Source organism: Lygodium microphyllum, chromosome 16 (genome assembly GCF_053477565.2).
Source record: "Lygodium microphyllum isolate KBCC chromosome 16, Lygodium_microphyllum_v1.1.10, whole genome shotgun sequence".
NCBI lineage: Eukaryota > Viridiplantae > Streptophyta > Polypodiopsida > Schizaeales > Lygodiaceae > Lygodium > Lygodium microphyllum.
The window spans coordinates 139964843-139976904 of record NC_141150.1 but is presented as its reverse complement, the minus strand read 5'-3'; the positions used below and the strand labels follow the sequence as shown (position 1 = coordinate 139976904).

The following is a 12062-nucleotide window of genomic DNA, read 5'->3' as shown; positions in this document are numbered from 1 at the left end:
TAGCAGCAAATCCGGGATGCACGCACATCGAGAGTGTAAAGAAGAAGTTCCTAGCCTAGATCTTTTCTAACCTAACTAGCCTAGAAACCATGAAAATTGCATGAAGACATAGCTAATCTACCATTAGCCTAGAATGGACAAGAAGAACAAGAAACAAGAAAGAGAAACAAACCAAAGTTTCAATATTACATAATGTCATAAGTCTCTAACTTTGGCCCAGGCTACCCTATTTATAGGTGCCTCTAAATCCAGCTACCTATGATTTTTACAAAGGCTTATAGCCATATTTTCCAAGGTAAATCTGGGGGTGTGCCTCTTACTGACAGATGCTATTTTGACATGTCTCGGTGTTGAGCTCATGTTCTTTTCACTGTCATTTGGCTTTGCATTGTCCGTTTCATGCGGGCTTTGGACCTAGCATTGTCTAGTTGACATTGGATCCAGTTTTGGGACAGTTTGCTCTCTTTGTTGCATACATCATGGGCGAGTTGGTTTTTTGGGATTGCTTGGAGCCGAGTCTTTGGAAAGATGAGGGGAGGTGTGCCATGTTGTGGGAGACAAATGTTTTTTGGGGTTAGGTCAAGCGGGGTTTTTTGAGAGGGGGGACGACATGCTATGTTGTGGTGGGAGAGCGGGGTTTTTTGGGGTCGGATGGAGTGAGGTTTTTGGGAAGGAGAAGGGGAGGGTGTGCCATGTCGTGGGGTTTTGTGGGGTTTTTTGGGATTGAGTGGAGCGGGGTTTTTGAAAAGAGAGAGAGTGTGTGTGCCATGTCATGGTGAACTAGGGTTTTCTAGGGTTAGGTAAAGCGAGATTTTTGAGAAACGAGAGTTAGAGGGAGAGAGGGATATATGTGTGTGTGTATATGATGTCATGGCAGAGTGGAGGTTGGGTGTGGGGTTGTGCCCTGGTTTTTGAGAAAGGGTGTGTGTGCCATATTCTGGGGGAGTGGGGTTTTTTGGGTTTGGAAAAAGCAAAGTTTTTTGAAGAGGTGGGGGAAGACATGCCATATTGTAGTATGGGAGTGAGGTTTTTTGGGGTTGGGTGGAGTAGGCTTTTTGGGAAGGAGGGGGGTGTGCCATATCATGGCACGGTGTGGGTTTTTTTGGAAATGTGTGGAGCGGGATTCTTGGAAAGAGGGGGGGATGTGACATGTCATCGGAGAGTGGGGTTTTGTTTTTGGTAGAGTGGAGTGGGGTTTTTGAGAAAAGAGTGTTGGAGGAGAGAGGGATGTGTTTGTGTGTGTACTATGTTGTGGCGAAGTGAAGGTTGATTGTACAGGTTGTGTTGCGGTTTTTGGGAGAGAGGGTGTTTGTGCCATATCGTGGGAGACTGTAGTTTTTTGAGTGGGGTTTTTTTATAAAAGAGAGTTGGGAGGAGAGAGGGATGTGTATGTGATTGTGGGATTTCATGGCGAAGTGGAGGTTGGGTATAGGGATTGTACCGTGGTTTTTGGAAGAGAGGGTATGTGTACTATCTCGTGGGGAAGTGCAGTTTTTTGGGGTTGGGCGAAGTGGGGTTTTTTTAGGGGGGACGGGGGGATGACATGCCATGTTGTGGGGGGGTGGGGTCTTTTGAGATTGGATGGAGCGAGGTTCTCCTGAAGAAGGGGGGAGGGGATGTGCCATGTCTATTCCATTAGCAATGATTCATACTAGCAATCTTTGCATAGGCAACTTTTCTTCTAGCAATGTATCAATTGGGACCATTTCCACTAACATTCTTTCCACTAGTGATAATTTCTACTAGCAATCTTTTCATTGGCACCCTTTTGGCTGGCTGTAGAGAAGAATGCAGCTCTCTCCTCTACAATGAAGCGGCTCAATACACATAATCGCAATCGGCATGGCCCTATTCATGGGTGGAAAAAACCTCGGGTTTACCATCATCTCTTGAGTTTGAGCCTTAGTCTGAGTCAAACGACATTAGGAGCTATTTCATTTCCCTACTAACTCTTAAGACATAAGATGTAGGCCAAAGCCTCATCAAAGATTATATCCCTCGCTTACCTCGATCTTTCATCTCTTCGGATCATTGGATTATGCGGAGACTTTTGCTCCGACTGCACGTATGTCTATGATCCAAATGGTTCTAGCACTTGTAGCTCACCACCCAACCATTGGCCTATTTGTTATATGGATGTGAAGTCTGCCTTTCTCGACAGTATTATAGAAGAGGAGATTTATGTGGAGCAACCCCTAGGTTTTTGTATTGTTTGTAAGTCGTGAGGATGATAGCTACCACTTGCAGAAGGCTTTGTATGGCCTGAAGCAAGCACCCCATACTTGGTACCAATGGATCAATCAGTTCTTTCTTCACCATGGTTTCAGAAGGTCACATTTTGATCCAAACCTTTACTTTCAGGTTGTGGATCAATAGGTGGTTCTACTCATCCTCTATGTGGATGATCTAATCCTCACTAGGCAAGAAGTCATGTGCAAGAGATACAGAGGGCTTATGATCTTCTGAGCAATGAATTTTATATGAGAGATTAAGAATTCTTCACTAATTCTTGGGTCTTGAGGTGTATCAGAATAAGGGATTTTCATTTCATAGTCACAAGTAGTGCTACATTCATGAGATCTTGATAGACTTTGGTTTGGCCACCTGTAGGCCTATTTCTTGCCCCATAGACCTTACTAAATCTTGAGACATAAAATGCAGACCAAAGCCTCATCAAAGATCACATCCTTGGCCTACCTCGATCTTTCATCTCTTCTGATCGTAGAGCCCATAACCTTTCATGGTCCTACTTACCTCCTCCATCTTTCATGTCTTTGGATCGTAGAGCTCATAACCTTACGTGGTCCTACTATAGCCCATAAAGATAAGCTTCCTCACCTTGGAGTGGAGTTTTCTTCGTCTCTTCTACTTGTCCACATGGACAAGAGCATCGCACGCAAATATCTGGGCTACGTTCACATTGGCAAAGGCAGGTCTTGGCCTAGTCAAACTGCATTAAATGCACTTGCCAAGGTTGGTCGACTAGTTTTAGGCATTTTTGCCTATTTATATTGTTAGCAAATATTTGTGTCATGTACGATCGTCACCTACCTGTGAACCTCAATCATAAAGCATCCCAAATGACAAGACAAATTCTGGCTGCAAATGGAAAGAGCAAATAGTGTTCCATTGCACCAAGAGGATTTATTCATGTTGCTCGTATAATTAATCAATATTAATGTGTCGTCATTATTAGGATCCAATCAATTAAATTATCTCCAAATACCTCTTTAGCTAATCAGGGTGAATCCACTCTAGCCTAGTAATGTCATAACTCAAAAGCCCCTTCCAACTATATAACCACTGCCCATCGCTTATTGATGAAGAAGGTGGCAGGGAGAGAGAGCCAACTCCATATGCTAGCAAAATCTGACTTAAGTAGACATAGCGTTTAGTAGACAAACAACATACACTTACTACAAGTACTAGTTTGGCCTAAATTATGCATATTGGGTCTTCTGTTTGAAAATCTACAAACTCAAATTAATAACTTGAAGGTGAAATTTAAACTCGCAGACTAGCCTCAACTTGATGCTGTTATCAAATTCAACATAGTAGACAAAAGAATCAAGTTCAACACACTAACATTATTCAACCAACTTCGTTGTGCTTAAAGCAGCAAAATCATCATTAGCAAATGAAAACAGAACTGTTCTCACAAAACTAAACGTGTATTGCATAGTAGTGTCTTTTACTTGCTGTATAAGCATTGCTGCTAGCAAAATGCCATTGTGGTTACTTCACCAGTTGGCTCATAGCAGAATGCCATTGCCGGGACCTTACCACTTGGGTCACGAAGACCACAAAACACCTCTTGACAAGCCTGCTGCTCACCTCACTGTAACATTCAAGCAGCGGGGGCTTGAATCTTTGAAAGTTCAGAGGACAGCTCAGAGGGTAAACATTACAACCAGCCTACTGCCTAGCATGGTACAACCATGGGCATTCATACAATCATACTTCTATCAAATCTTCTTGCGTGGATGTCTGAAATAATTCCTTGAGACCATCATACTGCAGTTGGAGAGCATCACCCTGTGCCTTTCTCCAGAAAGAGCTCTTTTCTAAGTGCTGCTGCCAGAAATGTATGATCTTTTTAGGCTTCTCCTTTAACGTGTGTAAAACAGAAATGGCCTTGCAATTGAAGATCAAAAAGAGACAACGCACGAGGGAAACCAAGTCATCATTCACAGAGACAGTCACCTGTGAGAACCCATGGCACAATTGGCCCAGAACCTTATCTGATGCTGTAATAACACTGCCAGAGAAGCCAGTGGCCAAACCAGTTTTGGCAGCAAAACCCCAGTCCAAAATGAAGAATCTAATCTTCCCGGTATTGTACAGACTCTCTCCAATCATAATATTTTCTATACGTAAATCTCTGTTCACAATTCCCCTCTCATGGGCACAGCGAATAGTTTCGATTAAATCAGCCAATTCCAAAGTTCCACATTCAAAGAAAGTTTCAACTGAAAAGGATGCACAAATAGGTTTTAGAACTATCATTCTATGGATCTTTTGTTGAATGACAGGTACTCCATCAACCCCCCTCAAGAGTTCAAGATATTGAATATCTTGACTGAGATCAAAAAATAATCGTGGGGCTTTAACTGCAAATCTGCTGCCTGATCCTTCAACAAGATAGACATGGCTCGTCAAGCCGGAACCCAAGTGCTTCAACACCTTCCAAGAAAATGGCAGATGAAATATATTCAGCGCCATGTTTATACCTAACATAGCAGGTTTAGCATGCAGATAACCACAGATACTTTCTCTGGCATCTGCAATTGTAACACTCTGAGAAATAGCAGGAAAGCCATCTATTTTTAGGTGAAACCATCTTATTTTCGTCAAGTCTGTGATACCAAGGGCAATAGATTGTTTTTCAGGCCCACATTCTCTAAGATGCAGCTCCACCCCTCGTTAATCAGCTGACCAATGCACTCCACATTGTCAATATCTGTATGCAACTTGATAATGCCACCTATAGCCAAGGGGGAAGAAGGAAAATCCCTTAGGCTAAGCATAGCTCCATGTTCAGCCATAAGCATGTCAGACTTGCAACCATCATAATGGGCGATTTCTACTAATCTCTTCAAATTGAACTCCTGCACACACTCATCCCATTCATGTCTGTTCCAAATTACTTCTGCCTTTGCAGAGTCTACAGGCATTGGAAGAGTTGCATCACGAGGAGAGCCTACAGCACATTGACCTTTCTCAAAGGTGGTGGAATTAACATTGACATGTGTCCCTGCACATAAAGAATACTAGGCCTCAGAATGGGAGGAAACATACTTTTGTCATAAACAACACTCGTCTTTTTCAAATTGACGTCTAGCAAACAACCATTATTCCCCATCAGCCCAGTATTCTTTATGTGCAGTATTCCCTACACTCCACATTCCTTAAACCCAGTATTCTTCATGTGCATTATTCCCTACACTCTACATTACTATTAGGACTGAGCTACTTTCCCATAAAAATAAAGAAGCTGTCTCTCAACAAACAAGTAAACAGCCAAACACCATGGATAATCAAAAAGAAAAGAAGCTGTCTCACCTCGTGCTTTGTATGTAACTGATGCAACCCGCGTGATGTCCTTCTCGCTCCATGCCGAGAAGAAATTCCTAAGCGCGACATGAGCTTCTGTAAGATTGTCGATCAGCATGATCGACGGTAACTCGTCCAGCGCCTGTCTCACTTTTTCAAGTACATCCCCATCTGTCGGGTAAGCGACTGCTGCCTTAGTTAGGCACAACTCCATCATAATAATTTTCGTAGAGGAAAACTCTATAACAGCAGCGGCGGCGGCAGCATCAGAAGTAGAAGCAGGCGGGTCCATGACAGAAGAGCAGGATACGCAAGAATGAACAGGACAAGCACCGATGAGGAGCAGAATAAGCCGCTTCCTAAAATTTGAGGTAGCCTAGGTTCAAGACTTTTGATAGTCGGGCAGAGCCTCACAACAGGCCCTCTAGATGTGATGGCCATAGACTCACCCTCTGACAGAGCAAACTTAGAGCAGGCATCCTAGGTTGATTTGATGGAGAGAGAGGCCATGACTCCTGCAAGTTGGCGGGCTCGTTCTGACCAGCAAATTTGACCACGAGTTTGTTTTTTGTAAGGTACCACGAGGTCCAAGACCCCCTATACGGGTTGTCACCACAATGTGACAACATGGACTTTGTGGGGGTTGTTCACTTGCACTTGCATGAAGGATTGTGACAACATGGACTTTGTGGGGTTGTTCACTTGCACTTGCAGCGTGACAACACGTAGTTACAAAGTTGACCACAAGTACTTCAAGGCTTGGTTGCAAGATGGGATAACACACCATAATTTGGGGTTCTCGTGCCATGGTGTAAGGGGAGGGGTACCATGGTGGGGGGAGTGTCGTGTCATCGTCTAATGGCGAGGTCAAGGGAGACGACACAATGCAATGTGGATCACACCGAGGGAAGCATCACATTGCATCATGGGGAGGGGTTGACATGGTGTTGATCACAAGAGGCATGTCATGTCATGCCACAGAAGGTGTGGACAAGAGAACATGGAAGCCCGAGTCTGGAACACATAGAACCTCCTATACAGAGCTCAATGGATGATGTAGCAACACAGTCAGCACCACAAATAAGCACCAAAGAGATATCATCAACCGTGATTATATCCTTGGAACAAAGATCTAAGAGCCAATCTCCTCGAGTCCCGCTGGTCAAAATTGACTGCCACTTGATCACGTGAGCTATCACCTGTACTCACCTAATCAAAACAGACTACAAAGACTGATATTTCTTCGCGCAAACGAGCTGGAGCTGACCCCACAGACTTCGAGAAGCGCGCACACCTTAGCCGCAACTCTGATACCAATTTGAAGGGGAGAGAGTGCGCAATGGAAGTGCGAGACAGAAGTGTGAGCAGCAATGTTGAGAGTGAGAGAGAGTGAACGCAGAGATATGTGTACCAGATTGTGATGGTACACAAACAATAAAGAATGTATTTATATGTTAGGGTACAATAAGGGTGTGTTCACACCCGTATAACTTTATACACAGAGACGAAGGGACTTTACACCCAACATAAACTGATATAACTACTCATAGAGGACCTTCTAAATCCTTGTTTGCGATATGGTTGCTCTGTCGTACTAGTTTGGACCACAAGCCAGGGTTACCCTTACAGAGTCTGATCAAGCCAAAGAGTGAGGGCAACAGGCATGAAGATGGGGATTATCATGGCAGGAGGGCCAAGGCCCAGGGACAGGGAGAGTGATAGGCACATGGACAAGGACAGTGATAGACATAGGGACAGTTATAGAGATAGGGATAAGGACACACACAAGCAAAGACAAGGACAAGGACACGGATGTACAGGGACAAGGATAGAGTTGGAGACAAGGATACTGAATGGAATGATCAGAAACATGACCACCGTGACAGTTATGATAGGGCTGTTGAAGATCATTATAGAAACCTAAGGATCGGGACGGTGATACAGAATCTGGAAGAATGGAGAGAGAGGAGATCGAGGCTTTAAGGGTGCCCCTCAAGAGGTAGCGCTTTTTGCTATGTACATTTCTAGGGTCATGGATAATGGATGCTTTATACAACTATCTGGCTTTCATGAGCGCAAAGGATTTTCTCCATGTTTCTTAAGTTGCTTTGAGAATGATAGTTGATGCAAGAGATGTGGTCAAATGAGATCAAGAAGTTTGGGTAAAGGTAGTTTCTATAACTGGGGACAAACTTATCTTTCCATGTTGCTTTGAGAATGATAATTGATGCAAGAGATGCGGTCAAATGAGATCAAGAAGTTGGGGTAAAAGTTGTTTCTATGACTGGGAACAAACTTAGCTTTTCCATGAGGGATGTAGACTAGAAAATAGGGCAAGATCTCCTTCCCATAAAAAGTAGCTGTTTGAATGAAGAGGCAAATCCTTCTAGTTCCAATAAGCGTCCTTCTACTAGGAAAGGCCTCTCAAGTATAATGATAACGATGGGAGATGATAACGGTTCTTCTCGATGCCTATTAAAAAGGATGAGCTCTCCAAGGAGATGGGAGGCTAAATAGCTCATTGCATCTGGGGTTTTGGATGTGAGGGATTATTCCAACTATGACCCAGATGGTGGCGGCTTGCTTTATCGAGATGAAGGTACTAAAGAGGAACTTGAGATAGAGATGAATGAGAATGAGCCTACATTCTTGAGAGGACAAACTCGATACTCTATTGATGTGTCCCTTGTAAAGATTGTGAAAAATCCAGATGGCTCTTTGCAAAGGGTTGTAATGATTCAGTTTGTATGGGCAAAAGAGAGAAGAGAATGTCAAGAACAGCAACAAAGGACTATGCTGGACTCCATCCCCAAAGATTTGAATTGATCTTGGGACGATCCAATGCCAAAGACGGGGGAGAGGCATTTGGCACAGGAGCTTCGTAGTGTTGGCCTTTTTACCTACGATATGCTCATGGATAATGGATGATTTATACAACTATCTGGCTTTCATGAGCACAAAGGGTTTTCTCTATGTTTCTTAAGTTGCTTTGAGAATGATAGTTGATGCAAGAGATGTGGTCAAATGAGATCAAGAAGTTTGGGTAAAGGTTGTTTCTATAACTGGGGACAAACTTATCTTTCCATGTTGCTTTGAGAATGATAATTGATGCAAGAGATGTGGTCAAATGAGATCAAGAAGTTGGGGTAAAGGTTGTTTCTATGACTGGGAACAAACTTAGCTTTTCCATGAGGGATGTAGACTAGAAAATAGGGCAAGATCTCCTTCCCATAAAAAGTAGCAGTTTGGATGAAGAGGCAAATCCTTCTAGTTCCAATAAGCTTCCTTCTACTAGGAAAGGCCTCTCAAGTATAATGACAATGATGGGAGATGATAACGGTTCTTCTCGATGCCTATTAAAAAGGATGAGCTCTCCAAGGAGATGGGAGGCTAAATAGCTCATTACATCTGGGGTTTTGGATGTGAGGGATTATCCCAACTATGACCCAGATGGTGGCGGCTTGCTTTATCAAGATGAAGGTGCTGAAGAGGAACTTGAGATAGAGTTGAATGAGAATGAGCCTGCATTCTTGAGAGGACAAACTCGATACTCTATTGATGTGTCCCTTGTAAAGATTGTGAAAAATCCAGATGGCTCTTTGCAAAGGGTTGTAATGACTCAGTTTGTATGGGCAAAAGAGAGAAGAGAATTTCAAGAACAGCAACAAAGGACTATGCTGGACTCCATCCCCAAAGATTTGAATTGACCTTGGGAGGATCCAATGCCAAAGACGGGGGAGAGGCATTTGGCACAGCAGCTTCGTGGTGTTGGTCTTTCTACCTACGATATGCCTGAGTGAAAGAAGGATGCGTTTGGAAAGGCACCCACTTATGTTTAGGAACAGAGACAGAGTCTTCCCATATATAAGTTAAAGGATGAGCTTATCAAAGCAGCTCAGGACAATCAGGTGCTAGTGGTGATTGGGGAAATAGGTCCAGGCAAGACAATTGTATCCTGTGGTTGTTGATCTATGTGCGCCTGAAGGGATAGCAAGAAAGTGGGTAACACCTGACTCCTGCATGAGCCACTGGTACCATTGAGGAATGGTGATCGGTTCATCCTATTGGGAAGGAGATTGAGAAGCCTTAGATACCTGTAATCCACTTGTTTGGGAAAGGGACTCCCCCTCACCAAGGGAAGGTAAATCCCTCTCATCCACAGTAGAAAGCTCCAAAGAGGTGTGCCATGTCATGGGAGAGTGGGTTTTTTTGGGGTTGGGAGGAATGGGGCTTTTGAGAAAAGAGAGTTGGGAGGGGAGAGGGATGTATGTGTGTGTGTGTGCCATGTCATGGCGGAGTGGAGGTTGGGTGTAGGGGTTGTGCCGCGGTTTTTGGGAGAGAGGGTGCATGTGCCATATCATGGGGGAGTGGGGTTTTTTGGGGTTGGGTGAAGTAGGGGGACGACGTGCCATGTTGTGTCAATGAAAGATACATAGTATCTGGAACCTCCCATAGAGGCATTATGAGCTGGCCTCCAAACATCAGAGTGCACTAACTGCAATGGACGTGTACTCTGCCTTACATGCCTGACAAACGGCAATCGAGACTGCTTACCAAACTGGCAAGCCTCGCATACATGACCAATATCTGAATATTGGAATTTGGGTAAACCTGTGACCAGCTGTTTCTTCTGCATAGTTTGCAGCCTTTGCAAATTGACATGCCCCACTCTCTTGTGCCAGATTTCCAAATCCCTAACAGTGCCAGAACCATGGGCAAACATAGCTGAATTCAGCTCTGGCAAAGAAGCATCAAGAGTAAACATTCTGATGTGCCTGTGACCACGAGCTATCAACTTGCAGCCATTGCCAAACTCTTCACTAAAGCAGCCATGCTTATTGAATCTAACCTGCAAGTTCTGCTCCGTCATCTGACCAACAGACAATAAGTTTTTCATAATTGAAGGGACATGCAAGACATCATGCAGATTTTTCTTCCTGCCGTCATGAACCACAAGAGGCACTTTGCCTTTATGCTCAATGCTATGCTGCGTGTCATCACGTGCGCATACATAGCCATGCTTTTCAGCCACCATATCTGTGAACCAATCACCATGAGAGGTCATGTGATTTGACGCCCCTGAGTCAATGTACCACACTGCATCATCAGATGATTTTTCAGCAATCTTATCTTTGACATATTGCATGGCAAGCAGTCGATCACCAGAATCATCTGCCTGACTGGACGTAGCATAGTGTCCATGCTGTTTACCCTTCTGATTCCCGTGCTTCTTCCAGCAGTCCTTTGCAATATGCCCATACTTGTCGCAGTAATGACAATCCTTGTCTTTGTTTGGATTGTCTGACTGACGCTGCTGCTGCCATGAGCCTCTGCCAACGGGAGTTAGATCTCCCCCTGCCTCGAAAATTTCCACGACCTCTTGCATTTGATGGCTGCTGATTTTGATTGCCATAGGATGCATTCTGCTGGCCTCCTTTGCCAGATCCATAACCCCTGTCACGGTTGCTACGGCCGCGCTGATTCGAGTAAAAAATTGCATCCTTATTCTTTGAACCACTTGATCCTGTAGCTAAGCCAAGCTTCACCTCTTCATGAATCAATAGTGCAACCAGCTCATTAAAGTCAGGCATTTCAGCCCGCACAGACACTGAAGTGTCAAAGGACTTGTACTCAGGACCTAAACCATTCAAGGTCATTGCAACCATATCTTCATCTTCAACCTGTGAACCAACAGATGCCAGCTGATCCGCAATAGTCTTTATCTCAGTTACATACTCCTGAATGGATCTGTTCTTTCTCTCCATATTATTAAACTTTTGCTTTAACTGGATCTTCCTTGCACTTGTAGTAGTGCCATAATACCTGACCAAGATGTTCCATGCATCTTTTGGAGAGCGACAATTCATAATCTGCATAACCATGGCATCTGATATACACAAGGACAGCCAGTGCAAAACCCTGCGTGCTCTCTCTGTCCAGAGTCAATGAGCTCGCAGCTGTTCTTGTGTTGCAGGTCTTTCTTCTGTAGTAGGCAACCTGGGTTCAGCTTCAGCTCCAGTGACAAGCTCCCAGTAGCCTTTGCCTATCAGAAAGTTCTCCATGCGAAACTTCCATATTGCATAATTGTTGCTATTGCTATCAAGCTTCTCTGCCACAATCTGGGTTATGTTGTCCGTTCTATCAGCATTTGCCATTTTATAGACACTGCCTGACTACCTGCAAACCAGTAAGTCAACTTGACAAACTTCAGCCCGCAACTGTATGTGACAATTTTCTGCAATTAATTGCAGCAAAAAAATAGGGTATTTCGACCCTCTAGCAGCCCAAGAACAGTCCACAACAAGTGGGATACACTGTAAGCAAAATAGTCAAGACAAATGCAATGTAGTTGCTTCAGTTGAAACTCTTCCAACCTCACTGCCAGGGTACAGACATGCAGTCTGAAAACTGTAATTCTGGGAGTGACCAGCAGTGATTTCAACCCCAAAACTGAGTAATATACATGTCATACATGTCCCAAACCTTCATAGATGGCTGCTAGTACATGT

At 44.0% G+C, this 12062-nt stretch overlaps 1 pseudogene; it reads left to right on the top strand.

Moving 5' to 3' along the window:
* The first annotated feature begins 7216 nt into the window (after nucleotides 1-7216).
* On the top strand, nucleotides 7217-9521 carry LOC148023504 (putative pre-mRNA-splicing factor ATP-dependent RNA helicase DEAH5; annotated as a pseudogene).
* Nucleotides 9522-12062: the final 2541 nt, after the last annotated feature.